Source organism: Arachis hypogaea, chromosome 20 (assembly GCF_003086295.3).
Source record: "Arachis hypogaea cultivar Tifrunner chromosome 20, arahy.Tifrunner.gnm2.J5K5, whole genome shotgun sequence".
In the NCBI taxonomy this organism is placed as follows: Eukaryota; Viridiplantae; Streptophyta; class Magnoliopsida; order Fabales; family Fabaceae; genus Arachis; species Arachis hypogaea.
The window spans coordinates 105537283-105560365 of NC_092055.1; positions in this window are offsets into that span (position 1 = coordinate 105537283).

A 23083-nucleotide genomic window follows, 5' to 3' on the forward strand; every position below is an offset into this window, starting at 1 on the left:
AGCAGAAAAATACATCAACATGGAAGAGAACGCTCGGCTAGGAGAAATCTCAAAATCTGGGGCCTCCTACCGAGACAAAGACAAGGACTCCAAAAGAAAAGAAGATCGACAGGGTGAGAAAATCAAAAAATACCACAACTACACTCCTCTCAAAGCATCCCTGGTCGACGTGTACAAAGAAGTCTGCCATACAGAAAAAATCCCCCCAGTGCGGCCACTCAAAGGCAAAAGGGGAGGAGGAAACCGGAAGGAATATTGTGAATATCATCGAATTCGAGGGCATTTTACTAACGAGTGCTTCGACTTGAAAAATATCATCGAAAAATTGGTAAGAGAAGGAAAATTAGATCGATTTCTGGCTACCCGAGATGATGACCAAAGAAAAAGACGAAGAGACGAAGATGATGGACGAGCTGAACGATCACCACGGACACCAGAAAGACACGTCCACATAATACACGGCGGATTCGCAGGAGGTGGGATCTCCAAATCATCTTGAAAGAGATATCTCAAAGAAATATATCATGTTGAGGGAAAGGAGGAAGCACCCGACATCCCGGCGATAACATTTACTAAAAAAGACGCATCCGGCATCATCTCGGGACACGACGATCCCATGGTCATCACTATTATACTGGCAAACGCCAATCTACACCGCACACTAATAGACCAAGGGAGTTCTGCCGACATCTTATTCAAAACAGCCTTCGACAAGCTCGGTTTAGACGAAAAGGAACTTAGAGCATACCCGAACAATCTGTTTGGACTAGGAGACACTCCGATACAACCGCTGGGATACGTATCGCTACACACTACTTTTGGAAAAGAGAACCAATCTAGGACCCTCAAAATAGACTACATTGTGGTCAACGTAAGTTCAGCCTACAATGCTCTCATAGGTCGGACAACACTCAATCAACTCGGCACAATAGTCTCAACTCCGCATCTATGCATGAAATTCCCAACTGCAGAGGGGATAGCCACGATAAAAGCAGATCAAAAGATGGCACGTCGCTGTTATAACGAGAGCTTAAACCTCAAAGGCAGAGGAGAAGAGTTTCATACAATTGAGCTTGGTGGAGCTCAGCATCGAGAAGAACTCCGTCCGCACCCAGAAGGTGAGGTAGAGAAGGTTCAGATTGGAGACACGTCGGACAAAATGACTAATATCGGCACGGTCCTAAGAGGAGACTCAAAAGAATTACTGATACAATTCTTGCGAGATAATGTCGACCTCTTCGCATGGAAAGCCGCAGACATGCCAGGCATAGACCCCGAGCTAATGTGCCACAAGTTGGCGGTCTATCCAGGATCTCGGCCGGTGCAGCAGAAGCGAAGAAAACTCGAACCAGAACGATCCAAAGCTGTGGAAGAACAAGTACAAACGTTACTGGAGGCAGGATTCATAAGAGAAGTCAAGTACCCACTATGGCTAGCCAACGTCGTCTTGGTGAAAAAATCAAATGGGAAGTGGCGCATGTGTACCGATTACACCGATCTCAACAAAGCCTGCCCAAAAGATCCATACCCACTCCCAAGTATTGACGCTCTGGTAGATGCTTCTTCTGGATATAGATACCTCTCATTTATGGATGCCTATTTGGGATACAACCAAATCCCCATGTATCCACCAGATCAAGAAAAGACCTCGTTCTTAACACCAAAGGCGAACCACTGCTACATCGTGATGCCTTTCGGTCTCAAGAACGCGGGAGCTACTTATCAAAGGCTAATGAATAAAGTCTTCTCAGATCACATCGGAAAAATCATGGAAGTCTATGTGGACGACATGTTGATAAAAACACAAAGCGAAGATACATTATTGTCCGACCTGGCTCAAGTGTTTGACACTATAAGGAAGCATAACATGCGACTCAACCCCGCAAAATGCACCTTTGCAGTTGAAGCAGGCAAATTCTTGGGTTTCATGCTCACACAAAGGGGAATTGAAGCGAATCCAGACAAATGTCAAGCTATACTCAACATGAAGAGCCTAACCTGCGTCAAAGAAGTACAACAACTCAACGGGAGATTGGCCGCCCTATCCCGATTCTTAGCGGGAGCTGCGATAAGATCTCTCCCCTTCTATGCTACTTTAAGAAAGGGAAAACAGTTCGAATGGACGACAGAATGTGAACAAGCTTTCCGAGACTTCAAGGAGTTCTTAGGACGGCCACCTATCCTATCTCGACCACGAGAAGGAGAACCACTCATATTATATCTCGCAGTAAGAAGCCGGGCGATAGCCTCAGCACTAGTCAGAGAAGACGAGAATGGGCAACAACCCGTCTACTTCATTAGCAAAGCACTACAGGGATCCGAGCTGAACTACCAGAAAATAGAAAAATTTGCCTATACTCTCATCCTAACATCTCGACGACTCCGTCCGTACTTCCAGGCTCACACCATTAAGGTTAGAACTAATCAGCCCATAAAAGGAATATTGCAGAAAACAGATTTAGCAGGCAGAATTTTACAATGGGTAGTCGAGTTGTCAGAATTCGACCTCCAATATGAAGCTCGGACGGCCATCAAATCACAGTATCTGGCCGACTTCATCGCAGAATTCACAGATACCCTGAAAACTCCCACAGAATGGAATCTCTACGTGGACGGTTCCTCAAATAAAACTGGAAGCAGCGCAGGTGTGATAATAGAAAGCAACCAAGGAACCCAAGTTGAGCTCTCCCTCATGTTCGGGTTCCCGGCCTCCAATAACCAAGCAGAATATGAAGCATTATTAGCTGGTTTGAAGCTGGCTAAAGAGGCCGGAGCTAAAAAACTCAACATTTACAGCGATTCACAAGTGGTCACATCGCAAATAACAGGGAGCTACCAAGCCAAAGACCCCACCATGAAAAAATATTTGGATAAAACCAAGGAACTACTCGGAATGTCGGGGAATATAAGATCTGCCACATACCCCGCGAACAAAATGCCCGAGCTGATGCACTCTCAAAACTAGCCAGCACCAAACCAGGGGGCAACAATAGAAGCCTCATTCAGGAAATGTTGCAAAACCCGTCAATCTCGGAAGAGGAAAAAGTCCTGGCCATAACAAGTCAGGACCAAGGATGGATGACCCCCATAATCAACTACCTCAAAGAAGGAACACTCCCCGCAGAAGAAAAGGAGGCAAAGAAGTTAAAAAGGGAGGCACAGTACTACACCATCATAAACAACATCCTGTACAAAAGAGGAATCTCAATACCTTTACTAAAATGCGTGCCGACCTCCAACACAAGGAAAGTGCTAGAAGAAATACACGGCGGCATTTGTGGCAATCATCTCAGAGCACGAGCTCTCGCCAAAAAAGTACTCCGGGCGGGATTTTATTGGCCAACTCTACAGAAAGAAGCCACAGAATTTGTAAAGACATGTCCACCATGTCAAAAACATGCCAACCTTCACATCGCCCCGCCAGAAGAGCTCATCAGCGTGACTTCGCCTTGGCCGTTTACAAAATGGGGACTCGATCTTCTCGGCCCCTTCCCACAGGGATCAGGACAAGTTAAATTTCTCATAGTGGGAGTAGATTACTTTACAAAGTGGATCGAGGCAGAGCCCCTAGCCAATGCTACCATTCAAAGAAGCCGGAAATTCTTATATCGAAACATTGTCACAAGATTCGGGGTTCCATATTCAATAACCATAGACAATGGCACCCAATTCACAGATGCAGGCTTCAGAAAACTAGTAACCGACTTGAATATAAAGCACCAGTACACCTCCATCGAACATCCACAAGCCAATGGGCAGGCCGAAGCTGCTAACAAAGTCATATTGGCCGGATTAAAACTGAGATTACAAGATGCAAAGGGAGCCTGGGCAGAAGAGCTCCCACACGTCCTGTGGGCATATCGAACAACGCCACATTCCACCATGAAGGAATCCCCCTTTCGATTAGCATACGGAACAGAGGCGATGATTCCAATAGAGATTGAGGAAGGGTTGCCCAGAATAGTTCACTACAATGAGGAAGCAAACTTCCAACTTGAGAGAGAAGACCTCGACTTGTTACCCGAAATCCAAGAAAGAGCTCGGATCAGGGAAGAAGCTCTAAAACGCAGAATGGCTTCCAGATATAATCAAAAGGTAGTGCCGAGAAGTTTCATAGAAAATGATCTCATCCTAATCCAAAATGATATCGGAACAACTCGACCAGGAGAGGGAAAGCTGGCAGCAAATTGGAAAGGACCCTACCGAGTTGTAGAAATACTTGGAAAGGGCTACTACAGACTGTCTGAACTCGATGGACGAGAGCTTCCCAGGTCATGGCACGCCTGCAACCTCAGAAGGTACTACAGTTAGAAAAGATAAAAGATCTCATCATTGGATGCACTCTTTTTCCTGAAAAGGTTTTTTAACGAGGCACCAAGTTGAGACTCAGACAATCCCATATGTATATTTGCACTTTTCCTTTAAATAAAATATATTTTAGATACTCTACAAAGATTTCAAGACGCATTAATCTGAAGTATTCATCGTCCGATTATAAAGCAACAGATCGGCAGAAAGTGAAAAATAATTTCACTGCACGATCACGATAAAGACAAACCGTCCGATAAAGGTGAAAACGCGATTCACCCAAAGGACGATCTAGAGATGACAACCACTTTCTATAAATCGGCAAAGATGAACACAGAATAATGTAAGAAGTTATCGAAAGTGATCTAAAAAAGAACCTGACGAGGTCTTACGGATTGCTAAAATAATAACTTAAAGACTGGCCGACGTTGACAAGTCGGACCAAGTCAACCCAAGTAAACCCTGGAAAGAGGTCTGGCCAACCCTATTAAAGAGGATTACTTTAACTTAGAAGGGCTCGACATTACAAAGTCAGCCCAAAATGGAAAGTTATAAAAGTAATCCCTGAAAGAGATCTGACAAAGATCCAAGAAAGAGGATTACAAAAATAACTTAAAGGAGACCGATATAATGAAGTCGGACTCCTACTACTAAAAAAGTTATAAAAGTAATCCCTGAAAGAGATCTGACAAAGATCCAAGAAAGAGGATTACAAAAATAACTTAAAGGAGACCGATATAATGAAGTCGGACTCCTACTACTAAAAAAGTTATAAAAGTAATCCCTGAGAGAGATCTGACAAAGATCCAAGAAAGAGGATTACAAAAATAATTTAAAGGAGACCGATATAATGAAGTCGGACTCCTACTACTAAAAAAGTTATAAAAGTAATCCCTGAAAGAGATCTGACAAAGATCCAAGAAAGAGGATTACAAAAATAACTTAAAGGAGACCGATATAATGAAGTCGGACTCCTACTACTAAAAAAGTTATAAAAGTAATCCCTGAAAGAGATCTGACAAAGATCCAAGAAAGAGGATTACAAAAATAACTTAAAGGAGACCGATATAATGAAGTCGGACTCCTACTACTAAAAAAGTTATAAAAGTAATCCCTGAGAGAGATCTGACAAAGATCCAAGAAAGAGGATTACAAAAATAATTTAAAGGAGACCGATATAATGAAGTCGGACTCCTACTACTAAAAAAGTTATAAAAGTAATCCCTGAAAGAGATCTGACAAAGATCCAAGAAAGAGGATTACAAAAATAACTTAAAGGAGACCGATATAATGAAGTCGGACTCCTACTACTAAAAGTAATCCCTGAAAAAAACCTAATAAAGGTCCAAGAAAGAGGATTACAAAAATAACTTAAAGGAGACCGATATAATGAAGTCGGACTCCTACTACTAAAAAAGTTATAAAAGTAATCCCTGAAAGAGATCTGACAAAGATCCAAGAAAGAGGATTACAAAAATAACTTAAAGGAGACCGATATAATGAAGTCGGACTCCTACTACTGAAAGTAATCCCTGAAAGAAACCTAACAAAGGTCCAAGAAAGAGGATTACGAAAATAACCTGGAAAAGGTCGACCTAAGAAAGTTGATCTCCTACAAACGGGAAGATTGTAAAAAGTAATCCCTGAAAGAGACCTGACAAAGGTCCAAAGAGTTTAGCAGGGGACCAATGCAAAGAAATCGGTTACAGAGCGCTGAAGAACACACACAAAGCGAGAAAACCAAACAAGTCAGACTCCTACAACTACGGAGATTCAAGCTACAAAACAAAAACCCAAGGAGGTCGGGCTGCAAGATGTCAGCATTGGCAGGAGGAAGCCTAGCCAAAAAACCTGTTCTTTACAGAGTCATAAGGCCTCGAAAGGCCACCAACACTTACTATCCAAAAGACGGCAAGCTAATTGTTTGTTTTTCAAAAATAAAAAGTTTCTAGAAAAAGCAACTAAGAAATGTCAGCAAAAAGTTTCCAAACGCCCACAAGCCGTGCCAACTACTTCAAAGAAAAAGATCAACAAGCATCAGAAGCCTTCTCGGCAGCATCAGGAGCCTTCTTGACAGCATCAGAACAAGGAGAAGGGGGACGAGTCTGAATCGGCACCGCATCTACAGTACCATCCTCCCGGTTCAGGGTCTAGCAATCTAACTCGGGCCCAACTGGAGGAGCGGAAGAAGTCGGCACCTTGGTAGAAAACATAGGGGGAGGAACCACCTCATCGTCATCACCCTCATCATCAGGGATAATCTTGCCATCCCTGACAACATTATCCAAGCTAAAGAGGGTAAGATCGGCCTCGGGAGCAATGATTTGAACTTGTTCTCTCAAGTTCTCATAAGCAGCAGTCACGCTGCCAACGAGATGACCTTGGAGCTCAGCATAGTCTTCCCGGGCATTGTCAAGCTCCTCTCTCAGGCGCCTCCCCTCCCTATAGGATGTAACATAGCTATCCTTATGCATCAAGGCCGCATCTTCAGCCAACCTCAAAGAAGCAGCCAGCGCTTCAGAACTCGCCTTCTCGTTCTCCAAGTCTTTTTCCAGTTTAGCCACCTTCACCTCAAGCTCCTCCTTCAGTCCCTTCATCCGGTCGAATTCTTGTTTCGCCTCTTCCATAAATGCCTTGGTAGCATGGAGAAAGAGATTCTGAGCAGTCCGATATATGGCAGCCGACATGTACGCCATCTTAACATGATTTCGAGCCATAAAATCCAAGTGATGAAGGATGGACACATCGTCCATGGAAAGAGCACCGTAGGGGCCGATCTGTTGATCCACGAATTCAATGGCATTAAAATCAGGAGCATCGAGGTCAAAAGGTTCAGCAGTCTTTTGTTTTTTATTGGGAGGAGCAACAGAAGGGGCAACAGAGGTGACGTGAGGATCTGCCAAAGGAACTCGGGGAGTAGGGATCACCTTCTTCACCCCGGCAAAACTCTGCACCGATGGCTTCCCGCGCACTTGGGAAGATCCCTCCCTAGCCGCTTGGGCAGCGGCATTTCTGGCAGCAGTCACCCTCTGCGCCCTCTTATAAGCTTTCATGGATTCATTATTCTTCATTGCCTCTACAAATAAAACAGAAAACTCAGGTACAAGTCGGACAAGTCCGAAAAGACAGTTACGAAGCAACATAAACAAAATCATAAAAGAAACACAAGATACCCAGTTCAGATTGAAGAAGAGAAGGATTGGTTAGGAATTTCTTTGTGTCGAGATGGGGAGGTTGACCCCAGCGTTCTTCCAAGATAGTCACAAAGGCCCGCTCAACCTCATCCAACATCTCCCACGAATACCGGGAGACCCTCACGTCTTTTTGCCATTCCAAGGGAAAGGCAGGTTCGTCATTTTCATCCAGAAAAAAGGGCCGAGCTCCTTCAACAGCTCGGACCTTGAAAAAGTAGTTCTTAAAGTCACGAAACGACTCGTCAAACATGGAAAAAACTTTCTTTCCTTGGGTAGAACGAAAGGAGACCCAAGCTGACTTCTTTTTTACCACACCGGGCTTAGTCAAAACAAACAAATAGAAAAAGAGAGATTGGGAAGCAGGAATACCAAAACCGTCGCACAGCAACTGGAAAATTTTTATAAAACCCCAGGAGTTGGGGTGAAGTTGAGAAGGGGCAACATTACAAGACCATAACAAGTCGGTTTCAAATGGAGTAAAAGGAAGAGTAATACCCAGTTGACCAAAGAAAAAATCGTAAGCATAAAAGAAGGGGCGATTGTCAATAACTCGAGTCGAAAAACAGACTCTCTCTTCAGAAGAGGGAGGGACAAGTTCATAATTCTTCTCATCACCAGAATTACTACAGACACTGTGAAACTGCCTAAGCTGAGTACAAAATTCAGAATCAACCAGCGAGACACACATAAGAACCATGGAGTCCACCCAATCAGCCATACCCGCAGGAACCTGGGAAGGCATTTCTGTTACGTTATTTCGGGAAGACATGAGGTCAACTAAATCCTACAAAAAGAAAGGAAGAATGGATTACACAAAAACATCTCGGACAGAGGGCAAAACATCTCGACGGGCGGATAAACAAAAAAGGAAAACCCCAAGAATCAAGACAAAGGACTTGGGGCATCCCTTGGAGGCAGTAAACAAGCAAGGTTTTCAAGTTATTTCTACGACTTACATCCCAGCACTCGTCAAAACAAAATCCAGAAAGAAAACAAAGGAAGCAAAAACGCAAAGGACCACACTTCTACAGTTTACCAGCAAAAAACACTACTTCTACAGTATACCAGAAATGTCAAAAAAGACCAAGCAACAAAGGCGCAAACTTTCTTTTGAAATCAAGCAAAAAATCATCAGCCAAGACACAAACAGAAACGGCGGCAACATGCAAAAGAAAAAGATTCGCACCAAAAAACAAAGAAATTCCAGAGCATGCAACAAGTCAAGCATGATAAAAAATGGAAAGATCCAAACTTTCTCCAAAAAGAATATCAAAAGGAAAACCCCATCGCAAAGACAAAAACAAACGAGAAAAATACGAAATGAGACTAACCTGAAAACGGAAGAAGCTGCGAGAAAGAGTGGAAGCGCAGAGACAAAGGCTTCCCAGAAAAAACGCCAAGCGACGAAAGCAGAAGCGCAAGTGAAAGACAGAATGCGAGAGAGTGAAAGAAGAAATGTGAAGAAGTTACGAAAAGGGCGAAGGAGAGAAACCGTTTTCCTGAATGCAAAATTCAAAAAATAGAGAAGTTAGGGGAAACGGGGCAATTAAATGCCAATTAAATGCGGATATTAAAACCGCTTGCATTCCCAAAACAGCGTCGATATAAAAGCGCGCGCTTTTAGAGGAAAAACGTTCTACATTCAAAAGCTTCTACAAAGGAATCAACAAAATGCTTGAGTTCGGCTTCATTAGAGAAGGACTGAAGTCAAGAACTCGACCTCAAAAAGAAGACCGAGCTCAAAGCAGGGGCACTGTTCATACCCTGGGTCGAACTGTCCGACCCGGGATGATTGGTGGCAAAACGACTGATCTCTTCAGGTCCAACTATCCGACCTCTTCTTAAAGAGATCGGCCAAATCGACAGGAGAGCCCAAGAAAAGGCCCAAATGTAGGAACGTGACCCAAATCCAAAGGCAGTTCAAGCCTACAGAGATAAAGGCGGTTCCCTTAAAGATAAGCTGACTTCACTCAAGATAAAGATAAGATAAGATAAGATAACTAACTTATCTTATCAGAAAGGTCATCCCACACTACTATAAATACACTGGAGCACCCAGGTATAACTCATACTCTGATTCTACAATAAACCTGTTTAATACCCATGCTAACTTAAGCATCGGAGTCTCTTGCAGGTACCCCCACCCTCCGGTGGCCAAGGATCAGCAGTGCAGTAAGTCCAACAAGTCGAATACAACAGCTCCGGCCGCCACCAGCCAGCCGGACACGTCATCTCCGACCAGTACAGAAGATCTCATCCGAGATCGACCTCCAGTTTCAGGTAACCCTCGGAACAAGGCCACAAAGAGCAAGGCAACATCAAAAGAAATAAAGAAGAAGGTACCAAGGAGATGGAGGAACAAAAAGATCCCTACAGAGGACTTCTCTCCAGGGGATAAAGTGATCTCAGCTTACTTCCCAGATATCCCCCCTGATCTCCCCACTGTACCATCTCAGCTACCTAAGGTCTTCACTATCAACAGATTTCTTTCCTTGGAACATGTAGAGATCATTGATACAACCAATAGATATAGGTCCACTGCAAGAGGGGAGGACTTGAAGCATTACCAACCACCCTGACATAGGAAAAAACGTCAAGCTAGTGACGCTAAAGAAGCGCTTCATGGGAGGCAACCCATGTTTTATATGCTTTTAGAAAATAGTTAATAAGTCAATTTTTATGAATTCCAACCCAAACTTGACTAACACTTGGTAAAATCCTTGTCATGCAGTATATAGTGAAGAACAAGTTTGGTGTTCAAAGCCTACCAAGAAAGCATGAATACAACTCAGAGCATGCTAGTCTTGGAGCTTTGAACAACAACGTTTTCATCAATGTGCTTCAAACTAAGTTTGGTGTCACCTAAGGTGCCACGAATATGCATATAAGGATACACAGTTAGTTAGTTAGTTGGTGTTCATGAATAAACAATCTAATCCTTTTCCTTTATTATTCTAGCCGCAAAGTTTAAACTTGTTTCATGATATTAGTTTTTTCTTATTTTATATTTTTAGGGAAAAGGAAAGGAGCACTGAAGGGGATTGATTGGATAATCAAATGAGGAAGGTTCGGCCACTTCATGAAGAGGGACTACACACTTGTTCTAAAAAGGGAACGCATTGGAAAATGTTGCCATGCAACATAGAAAAGAATGGGACCCTTGAAGACCGAGCAATCTCCATCATAAAGTGATGATCCTTGTCCCTTCTCCATGCACAACCCTAACCGTCCATCAAGCAACCTGATGAGCGGATAATTTATACGCTTTTTGACATTGTTTTTAGTATGTTTTTAGTAGGATCTAGTTACTTTTAGGGATGTTTTCATTAGTTTTTATGTTAAATTCACATTTCTGGACTTTACTATGAGTTTGTGTGTTTTTCTGTGATTTCAGGTATTTTCTGGCTGAAATTGAGGGACTTGAGCAGAAATCAGATTCAGAGGTTGAAAAAGGACTGCTGATGCTGTTGGATTCTGACCTCCCTGCACTCAAAGTGGATTTTCTGGAGCTACAGAACTCGAAATGGCGCGCTTCTAATTGCGTTGGAAAGTAGACATCCAGGGCTTTCCAGCAATATATAATAGTCCATACTTTGGCCAAGAATAGACGACGTAAACTGGCGTTCAACGCCAGCTTTCTACCCAAATCTGGCGTCCAGCGCCAGAAAAGGATCCAAAACCAGAGTTGAACGCCCAAACTGGCACAGAAACTGGCGTTCAACTCCACAAATAGCCTCTGCACGTGCTACACTTTGGCTCAGCCCAAACACACACCAAGTGGGCCCCGGAAGTGGATTTATACATCAAATACTTACTCATGTAAACCCTAGTAGCTAGTTTATTATAAATAGGACCTCTTACTATTGTATTAGGCATCCTGGATTGTATTTTGATCCTGTGATCACGTTTTAGGGGGCTGGCCATCTCGGCCATGCCTGGACCTTCACTTATGTATTTTCATACGGTAGAGTTTCTACACTCCATAGATTAAGGTGTGGAGCTCTGCTGTTCCTCAAAGATTAATGCAAAGTACTACTGTTTTCTATTCAATTCTTCTTATTTCGCTTCTAAGATATCCATTCGCACCCAAGAACGTGATGAAGGTGATGATTATGTGTGACGCTCATCATCCTTCTCCCTTATGAACGCGTGCCTGACAAACACTTCCGTTCTACATGAATTAAGCTAGAATGAATATCTCTTAGATCTCCTAACCAGAATCTTCGTGGCGTAAGCTAGAATGATGGCGGCATTTAAGAGAATCCGGAAGGTCTAAACCTTGTCTGTGGTATTCCGAGTAGGATTCAATGATTGAATGACTGTGACGAGCTCCTAACTCGCGATTGCAGGGCGTTAGTGACAGACGCAAAAGGATAGTAAATCCTATTCCAGCATGATCGAGAACCGACAGATGAATAGCCGTGCCGTGACAGGGTGCGTGAGCATATTATTCACTGAGAGGATAAGATGAAGCCATTGACAAGGGTGATGCCTCCAGACGATTAGCCGTGCCGTGACAGGGCATTGGATCATTTTCCCGAGAGATGACCGAAAGTAGCCATTGACAGTGGTGATGTATCACATAAAGCCAGCCATGGAAAGGAGTAAGACTGATTGGATGAAGATAGCAGGAAACAGAGGTTCAGAGGAACGAAAAGCATCTCCATTCGCTTATCTGAAATTCCTACCAATGAATTACATAAGTATCTCTATCCCTATTTTATTATATAATATTCGAAAACACCATTATCACTTTATATCTGCCTGACTGAGATTTACAAGGTGACCATAGCTTGCTTCATACCAACAATCTCCGTGGGATTCGACCCTTACTCACGTAAGGTATTACTTGGACGACCCAGTGCACTTGCTGGTTAGTTGTATCGAAGTTGTGACAATTATGAATTAAGATCAAAGCACCAAGCTTTGGAGCCATTACCAGGGATTGTTCGAGCCTGGACATCACAATTTCGTGCACCAAGTTTTTGGCGCCGTTGCCGGGGATTGTTTGAGTTTGGACAACTAACGGCTCATCTTGTTGCTCAGATTGGGTAACTTTCTTTTCGTTTTCTTTTTAAAAATTTTTCAAAAATATTTCAAAACTTTTCTCATCTGTTTTCGAAAAAAATTAAAAATGTTTTCAAAAATTTATTCAAAATTTTTAAGAATGAATTCTAGTGTTTCATGAAGCATGAGAAGCCTGGCTGGCTGTAAAGCCATGTCTAAATTCTTTTGGACTGAGGCTTGCAATTTGTTATCAAAGAGCAATATACTCTCGTGTTAAAGACTAAAGCTTGGCTGGCCATTGGCCATGTCTAGTGTTTTCGACTGGAGCTTTCATTGAAAGCTTGGCTGGCTAGTGAGCCATGTCTAATTCCTGGACTGAAGCTTTAGACTAACATGGCAAGATTCCTGGAATTCATATTAAAAATTTTGGAATCCTTATTTTTTCTTTTTCATATTATTTTCGAAAAAATCCAAAAAAATTTAGAAAATCATAAAAATCAAAAATATTTTTCTGTTTCTTGTTTGAGTCTTGAGTCATATCATAAGTTTGGTGTCACTTGCATATGCATCTTGCATTTTTCGAAAATTCATGCATTCATAGTGTTCTTCATGATCTTCAAGTTGTTCTTGGTAAGTCTTCTTGTTTGATCTTGATGATTTTTTGTTTTGTGTCTTTTCATGTTTATCATATGCATTCTTGAATTCTTAGTGTCTAAGCATTAAAGAATTCTAAGTTTGGTGTCTTACATGTTTTCTTTGCATAAAAAATTTTTCAAAAATATGTTCTTGATGTTCATCTTGACATTCAAGGTGTTCTTGGTGTTCATCTTGACATTCATATCATTCATGCATACATTCATGGTTTTGATTCAAAAATTTTCATGCATTGCATCTTTTTAGTGTTTTTCTCTTGCATCATAAAAATTCAAAAAATCAAAAAAAATATCTTTCCTTTTTTCTCTCATCAAATTCGAAAATTTGGATTGACTCTTTCAAAACTTTTTAAAAATCAAATTATTTCTCATGAGTCAAATCAAATTTTCAATTTGAAAATCTTATCTTTTTCAAAATCTTTTTCAAAAATCAAATCTTTTTCAAAATTCTTAGTTATTTTCGAAAATTCCATAAATATTTTTCAAAAATCTTTTTCTTATTTTTATAACAAATTTTCGAAAATAACATAATCAATTAATGTTTTGATTCAAAAAATTGAAGTTTGTTACTTACTTGTTAAGAAAGATTCAAACTTTAAGTTCTAGAATCATATCTTGTGATTTCTTATGAATCAAGTCATTAATTGAGATTTTAAAAATCAAATCTTTTTCAAAACTAATTTCTATCATATCTTTTCAAAAATATCTTCTTATCTTATCTTTTTCAAAAAAATATCTTTTCAAAATATCTTTCCTAACCTCCTAACTACTTATCTTTTCAAAATTGGTTTTCAAAATTTGTTTCAACTAACTAACTAACTTTTTGTTTGTTTCTTAACTTTTTCAAAACCACCTAACTAATTCTCCCTTTCTAATTTTCGAAAATATCACCCCCTTTTTCAAAAATTTCTTTTTAATTAACTAATTATTTTTATTTTTATTTTTGATTTCAAAAAAAAAAAATTTTTCGAAAAAAAAAATACTAAATATTTTTCAAAAACTATTTTCAAAAATCACTAACTCCTTTTCAAAAATAATTTTCGAAAAATCCCTCCTTCTCTCTCATCTTATTCTATTTATTTATTCATCTACTAACATCTCTTCCTCACATCATCACCAAATTCGAACCCCCTCCTCTATCTGTGTTCGAATTTCTTCTTCTTCTTTTCTACTAACAATAAGGAACCTCTTTACTGTGACATAGAGGATTCCTCTTCTTTTCTTTTTCTCTCCTCTTTCTTATGAGCAGGGACAGAGAAAAAGGCATTCTTGTTGAAGCTGATCCAGAACCTGAAAGGACTCTGAAGAGAAAATTAAGAGAAGCTAAATTACAACAATCCAGAGACAACTTGATTGAAAATTTCGAACAAGTAAAGGAGATGGCAGCCAAACCCAACAACAATGCAAGGAGAATGCTTGGTGACTTTACTGCACCTAATTCCAATTTACATGGAAGAAGCATCTCCATTCCTGCCATTGGAGCAAACAACTTTGAGCTGAAACCTCAATTAATTTCTCTAATGCAGCAGAACTGCAAGTTTCATGGACTTCCATCTGAAGATCCTTTTTAGTTCTTAACTGAATTCTTGCAGATATGTGATACTGTTAAGACTAATGGAGTAGATCCTGAAGTCTACAGGCTCATGCTTTTCCCCTTTGCTGTAAGAGACAAAGCTAGATTATGGTTGGATTCTCAACCTAAAGACAGCCTGAACTCTTGGGATAAGCTGGTCACGGCTTTCTTAGCCAAGTACTTTCCTCCTCAAAAACTGAGCAAGCTTAGAGCTGATGTTCAAACCTTCAGGCAGAAAGAAGGTGAATCCCTCTATGAAGCTTGGGAAAGATACAAATAGTTGACCAAAAAAGTGTCCTTCTGACATGCTTTCAGAATGGACCATCCTGGATATATTCTATGATGGTTTATCTGAGCTATCAAAGATGTCACTGGACACCTCTGCAGGTGGATCCATTCACCTAAAGAAAACGCCTGCAGAAGCTCAAGAACTCATTGACATGGTTGCTAATAACCAGTTCATGTACACTTCTGAAAGGAATCCTGTGAGTAATGGGATGCCTATGAAGAAGGGAGTTCTTGAAGTTGATACTCTAAATGCCATATTGGCTCAGAACAAAATATTGACTCAGCAAGTCAATATGATTTCTCAGAGTCTGCATGGAATGCAAGCTGCATCCAACAGTACTCAAGAGGCATCTTCTGAAGAAGAAGCCTATGATCCTGAGAACCCTGCAATAGCAGAGGTAAATTACTTAGGTGAACCTTATGGAAACACCTATAACTCAACATGGAGAAATCATCCAAATTTCTCATGGAAGGATCAAAAGCCCCAACAAGGCTTTAATAATGGTGGAAGAAACAGGTTTAATAATAATAAACCTTTTCCATCATCAACTCAGCAACAGACAGAGAACTCTGAACAAAATGCTTCTAATTTAGCAAATCTAGTCTCTGATCTATCTAAAGCCACTGTAAGTTTCATGAATGAAACAAGGTCTTCCATTAGAAAGCTGGAAGCACAAGTGGGCCAGCTGAGTAAAAGGATCACTGAAATCCCTCCTAGTACTCTCCCAAGCAATACAGAAGAGAACCCAAAAGGAGAGTGCAAGGCCATTGACATAAGCGCCATGGCCAAACCTATAAGGAGAGGAGAGGACGTGAATCCCAAGGAGGAAGACCTCCTGGGACGTCCAGTGATCAATAAGGAGCTTCCCTCTGAGGAACCAAAGGACTCTGAGGCTCATCTAGAGACCATAGAGATTTCATTGAACCTCCTTATGCCCTTCATGAGCTCTGATGAGTATTCCTCTTCTGAAGAGAATGAGGATGTCACTGAAGAGCAAACTGCCAAGTTTCTTGGTGCAATCATGAAACTGAATGCCAAATTGTTTGGCATTGATGCTTGGGAAGTTGAACCTCCCTTGTTCATCAATGAACTAAGTGATCTGGATCAACTGACATTGCCTCAGAAGAGACAGGATCCTGGAAAGTTCATAATCCCTTGTACCATAGGCACCATGATCTTTAAGGCTCTGTGTGACCTTGGTTCAGGAATAAACCTCATGCCCCTCTCTATAATAGAGAAACTGGGAATCTATGGGGTGCAAGCTGCTAAAATCTCACTAGAGATGGCAGACAGCTCTAGAAAACAGGCTTATGGACAAGTAGAAGATGTATTAGTAAAGGTTGAGGGCCTTTACATCCCTGCTGATTTCATAGTCCTGGATACTGGAAAGGAAGAGGATGAATCCATCATCCTAGGAAGACCTTTCCTGGCCACAGCAAGAGCTGTGATTGATGTTGACAGAGGTGAAATAGTCCTTCAATGGAATGAGAACTCCCTTGTATTCAAAACTCAAGGATCTCCTTCTGCAACCATGGAGAGGAAGCTTGAAAAGCTTCTCTCAAAGCAGAGTCAACCAGAGCCTCCACAGTCAAACTCTAAGTTTGGTGTTGGGAGGCCACAACCAAACTCTAAGTTTGGTGTTGAACTCCCATATCCAAACTCTAAGTTTGGTGTTGGAGAGTCTCAACAAAGCTCTGCACATCTGTGAGGCTCCATGAGAGCCCACTGTCAAGCTATTGACATTAAAGAAGCACTTGTTGGGAGGCAACCCAATGTTTATCTAATTCTTATTTTTATTGTTTTTCATGTTTTCTTAGGTTCATGATCATGTGGAGTCACAAAATAAACAAAAAAATCAAAAACGGAATCAAAAACAGCAGAAGAAAAATCACACCCTGGAGGAGCATCTGTCTGGCGTTCAAACGCCAGAACAGAGCATAGTTTTGGCGCTGAACGCCCAGAATGGGAGCATCTTGGCGCTGAACGCCCAGAACAAGCATGGTTCTGGCGTTCAACGCCAGAAATGGCAGCAAAGGGGCGTTGAACGCCCAAAATGGGCACCAACCTGGCGCTGAACGCCCAGAGTTGTGTGCAAGGGCATTTTGCATGCCTAAATTGGTGCAGGAATGTAAATGCCTTGACACCTCAAGATCTGTGGACCCCACAGGATCCCCATCTGCCTTCACTCACTCTCTTCTCTCTTCTCAATCATCCTCTATTCCCAATAAACACTCATCCCTTCTGTCTTCCATTTACCACTCACATCCATACACCCACTACCTTCAAAATTCAACATCTCTCTCCCACCCAATCCCACCCATATGGCCGAATACACATTCCAATCCATCTCCTCCATATCTTCTTCTTATTCTTCTATTCTTTCTTCTTTTGCTCGAGGGCGAGCAACATTCTAAGTTTGGTGTGGTAAAAGCATAGCTTTTTTTGTTTTTTTCCATAACCATTGATGGCACCTAAGGCCAGAGAAACCTCTAGAAAGAGGAAAGGGAAGACAAAAGCTTCCATCAAGGGTCTATAGCTCAGTGGTAGAACATTTGACTGCAAATCAAGAGATCCCTGAGATACCTCAGGGGATACATTTTCTTCCACACAATTATTGGAAGCAACTAAGGGTGGAACATCAAGAGCACTCCATCATCCTTCATGAAATCAGAGAAGATCTAAAAGCAATGAAGGAGGAGCAGCAAAGACAAGGAAGAGACATAGAAGAGCTCAAAGACATCACTAAGGTGGATTCATTCCTTGTTCTTATTTCTTCTATTTTTCGTTTTCTATGTTATGTACTTATCTATGTTTGTGTCTTCATTACATGATCATTAGTAGTTAGTAACTTTGTCTTAAAGTTATAAATATCCTATGAATCCATTACCTCTCTTAAATGAAAAATGTTTTAATTCAAAAGAACAAGAAGTACATGAGTTTCGAATTTATCCTTGAACTTAGTTTAATTATATTGATGTGGTGACAATGCTTCTTGTTTTCTGAATGTATGCTTGAACAGTGCATATGTCTTTTGAAGTTGTTGTTTAAGAATGTTAAATATGTTGGCTCTTGAAAGAATGATGACTAGGAGACATGTTATTTGATAATCTGAAAAATCATAAAAATGATTCTTGAAGCAAGAAAAAGCAGCAAAGAACAAAGCTTGCAGAAAAAAAAAAGAAAAAAAAAATAGGCGAAAAAAAAAATATAGAAAGAAAAAGAAAAAGCAAGCAGAAAAAGCCAATAACCCTTAAAACCAAAAGGCAAGGGCAAATAAAAAGGATCCCAAGGCTTTGAGCATCAGTGGATAGGAGGGCCTAAAGGAATAAAATCCTGGTCTAAGCGGCTAAACCAAGCTGTCCCTAACCATGTGCTTGTGGCGTGTAGGTGTCAAGTGAAAACTTGAGACTGAGCGGTTAAAGTCAAGGTCCAAAGCAAAAAAAAAAACAAAGAGTGTGCTTAAGAACCCTGGACACCTCTAATTGGGAACTCTAGCAAAGCTGAGTCACAATCTGAAAAGGTTCACCCAATTATGTGTCTGTGGCATTTATGTATCCGGTGGTAATACTGGAAAACAAAGTGCTTAGGGCCACGGCCAAGACTCATAAAGAAGCTGTGTTCAAGAATCATCATACTGAACTAGGAGAGTCAATAACACTATTCGAAATCTGAAGTTCCTATAGATGCCAATCATTCTGAACCTCAATGGATAAAGTGAGATGCCAAAACTATTCAAGAGGCAAAAAGCTATAAGTCCCGCTCATATGATTGAAGCTATGTTTCATTGATAGTTTGGAATTTATAGTATACTCTCTTCTTTTTATCCTATTTGATTTTCAGTTGCTTGGGGACAAGCAACAATTTAAGTTTGGTGTTGTGATGAGCGGATAATTTATACGCTTTTTGACATTGTTTTTAGTATGTTTTTAGTAGGATCTAGTTACTTTTAGGGATGTTTTCATTAGTTTTTATGTTAAATTCACATTTCTGGACTTTACTATGAGTTTGTGTGTTTTTCTGTGATTTCAGGTATTTTCTGGCTGAAATTGAGGGACTTGAGCAGAAATCAGATTCAGAGGTTGAAAAAGGACTGCTGATGCTGTTGGATTCTGACCTCCCTGCACTCAAAGTAGATTTTCTGGAGCTACAGAACTCGAAATGGCGCGCTTCCAATTGCGTTGGAAAGTAGACATCCAGGGCTTTCCAGAAATATATAATGGTCCATACTTTGGCAAAGAATAGACGACGTAAACTGGCGTTCAACGCCAGCTTTCTACCCAAATCTGGCGTCCAGCGCCAGAAAAGGATCCAAAACCAGAGTTGAACGCCCAAACTGGCACAGAAACTGGCGTTCAACTCCACAAATAGCCTCTGCACGTGCTACACTTAGGCTCAGCCCAAACACACACCAAGTGGGCCCCGGAAGTGGATTTATACATCAAATACTTACTCATGTAAACCCTAGTAGCTAGTTTATTATAAATAGGACCTCTTACTATTGTATTAGGCATCCTGGATTGTACTTTGATCCTGTGATCACGTTTTAGGGGGCTGGCCATCTCGGCCATGCCTGGACCTTCACTTATGTATTTTCATACGGTAGAGTTTCTACACTCCATAGATTAAGGTGTGGAGCTCTACTGTTCCTCAAAGATTAATGCAAAGTACTACTATTTTCTATTCAATTCTTCTTATTTCGCTTCTAAGATATCCATTCGCACCCAAGAACGGGATGAAGGTGATGATTATGTGTGACGCTCATCATCCTTCTCCCTTATGAACGCGTGCCTGACAAACACTTCCGTTCTACATGAATTAAGCTAGAATGAATATCTCTTAGATCTCCTAACCAGAATCTTCGTGGCGTAAGCTAGAATGATGGCGGCATTCAAGAGAATCCGGAAGGTCTAAACCTTGTCTGTGGTATTCCGAGTAGGATTCAATGATTGAATGACTGTGACGAGCTCCTAACTCGCGATTGCAGGGCGTTAGTGACAGACGCAAAAGGATAGTAAATCCTATTCCAGCATGATCGAGAACCGACAGATGAATAGCCGTGCCGTGACAGGGTGCGTGAGCATATTATTCACTGAGAGGATAAGATGAAGCCATTGACAAGGGTGATGCCTCAAGACGATTAGCCGTGCCGTGACAGGGCATTGGATCATTTTCCCGAGAGATGACCGAAAGTAGCCATTGACAGTGGTGATGTATCACATAAAGCCAGCCATGGAAAGGAGTAAGACTGATTGGATGAAGATAGCAGGAAAGCAGAGGTTCAGAGGAACGAAAAGCATCTCCATTCGCTTATCTGAAATTCCTACCAATGAATTACATAAGTATCTCTATCCCTATTTTATTATATAATATTCGAAAACACCATTATCACTTTATATCTGCCTGACTGAGATTTACAAGGTGACCATAGCTTGCTTCATACCAACAATCTCCGTGGGATTCGACCCTTACTCACGTAAGGTATTACTTGGACGACCCAGTGCACTTGCTGGTTAGTTGTATCGAAGTTGTGACAATTATGAATTAAGATCAAAGCACCAAGCTTTGGAGCCATTACCAGGGATTGTTCGAGCCTGGACATCACAATTTCGTGCACCACAACCACTCCATCAATCCACAACTTACATTCACTCACAATCTCCCTATATAAGTGAGTCCTAGTGCGTACTTACCCCTCACACTCAATTTCCCACTCTCCACACTTCACACTTTCGGCATCCAAAATTCCTTCATTACACCTCGTCCTAACCAACCAAATTCCTCATCTATCTATACCTTCTAATCTCCTCACACAGCAACTCAAATTCATGGCATCATCAAGCTCCAAGAGGCAAAAGAGGAAGGAACCAATGGAGAGCATTCCTTTCGATGAGAAGAGATTCAAAACTGCGTTTCATGAACAAGAATTTGAGCGGAAAAAGCTCAAAAAGATACTGCCCGAGTTAACCTTCCAAATCAATGAAGACGAGTGCCCACAGATTCAGGAGAAAATTGAACAAAGAGGGTGGCAAAGGCTCACGAATCCAGAGGGGAAGATCAATGCAAACCTCGTCAAAGAGTTCTATGCAAATGTGGTTAGAGAAGACAAAACCAAGGCCCCAACCTTTAAAAGCTATGTAAGAGGAAAGGATGTGGACTTCAGCCCAAATGCTATAACAAGAACTCTTCACCTGAAATCACCACATTTTGATGAGCTCAGTTATCATGCAAGGATAAATAAGAGCCCTGACAATGATGAGCTCACAGAAATCGTGACTGATATCTGTGTTATAGCAGCTGACTAGGAGAGGTATGCAGATGGGAGACCCAGATTCATCAAGAGGGGAGACCTTAGCCCGGAGGCCAAGGGATGGTTTGAACTCGTAAGGAGGTCTATCCTCCCAGCTGCAAATAATTCAGAGGTCAATATCAATCGAGCGACTATGGTACATTGCCTAATACAGGGTGGAGAAATCAATGTGCATGAACTCATAGCTGAGGGGATTCAAGAGTCAGCTGAGAAGGTTGATCCGGGTGCCAGGTTTTGGTACCCCAGCACTATTCTCAGATTGTGTACAAGAGCCAAGGTAGTCTTCAAGGATAACAATCCAAACTGGGTGAATCCTGGGAGGCTAGTTACACTCCAGCGTCTAATCTATACTACTCCCGCCCAACAACAAAGAAGACCCCAAATAGGAAAGCAAAAAGCGAAAGAAGGAGCTCATCAAGAGGAATCTCATCAGGAAGAATATCAACAAGAAGAACATCATGACCCAGCCAACTTGAATATGAATCACCTTTTAAGAGCCATTAAAGATTTGGGGATGAGACATATGGAAGGACAAGAGCAAATACTAAACCTTCAGTCCAACTGGATGAGCCAACAAGAAGAGTGGCAGAAACAACAAATGGAGCAGCAACAGGAACACTACTCCCAGCTCACTCAAGCCATCCACCAAGTTACTGAGAGGCAAGAACGTCAAGATAAGCACTTGCAAGAACTCAATCAGCGGCAAATAGCTCAGATGAAAGCATTTAATGAGTTCACTGTACTTAATGAAGGACGGCAACTACATAGGGAGGAGTTCAACGTAAACACCCAAGCCAAGTTAAACTACATGTCTAGTCATATGCATCATCTACACTATGCTATCCCTACATATGATGAGGTTCAAAAAGATTTTGTAGAACAAGAAGAAAGGAAAGTGAAACAGCAGAAGGAAACACTAAAGAAGAAGATGGAAGATGGTGGTTTCTGGAAGAAGTTGATTGGAATGAGCCAAGGGAGTGGGAGTACCAGCACTCAAGAGGGACACAAAGAGGACAAGCAAGGAGAGGAGCATGGTCATCCACATGAGTAAAAGGTGGTGGAGTTCCTTCGTTGGTCCATCCTTTTTCTATACTTTAAATAAGGAAGATCTTGTATGAAATAGAACATGCTTCCATGTTAGTTTGAACCTTTTTAAATTCTGTCTTTTAAGTTTTTTGTTGAATAGGTCTATGCTTGCTAGTCTTTATGTCACTGCATCCTTTCCTTACTTACTTGTATGCTTGTCCTTTTGAATCAAATGAAAAGAGAATGAGTGTTTATTAAAAGACCAGAGTGGAGTTCATACTATGGAGTAAGTCCTGAGCTTGTGGTGTGGTCATAAGTTAGCTAAGTTGGTTCAACCACAAGGTGGGAAGACAACTATCTGTCTGGAATCGTATGCTTAAGACACACCCCATGAGACTAACTAAATAACAAGATCCTAATAAGAAAAAGGGGGAAAAGAAAAATGAAAGTGGAAAAATAAAAGAAAAAGAGTAAGCAATAAGGCTAGGCACCAATGGTTTTAATCTTGAGGCATATGTTTGTGGTGCTCCTGTGTGAGGGATTTACTTGGATGAATAAGCTCTTAGGGGTGCCTTATCACTTGGTAACTTGGGTTAACTAACTCAGGATTATCAGCTGAAAGTCCACTATCAAGAGTAACCCTCACTATAGAGCATTTAGTAATCCAAAGAGGTGCTGGACACCAAGGTCTCAAGAAAAAAAATAAATAAACCATATGCCTATGGT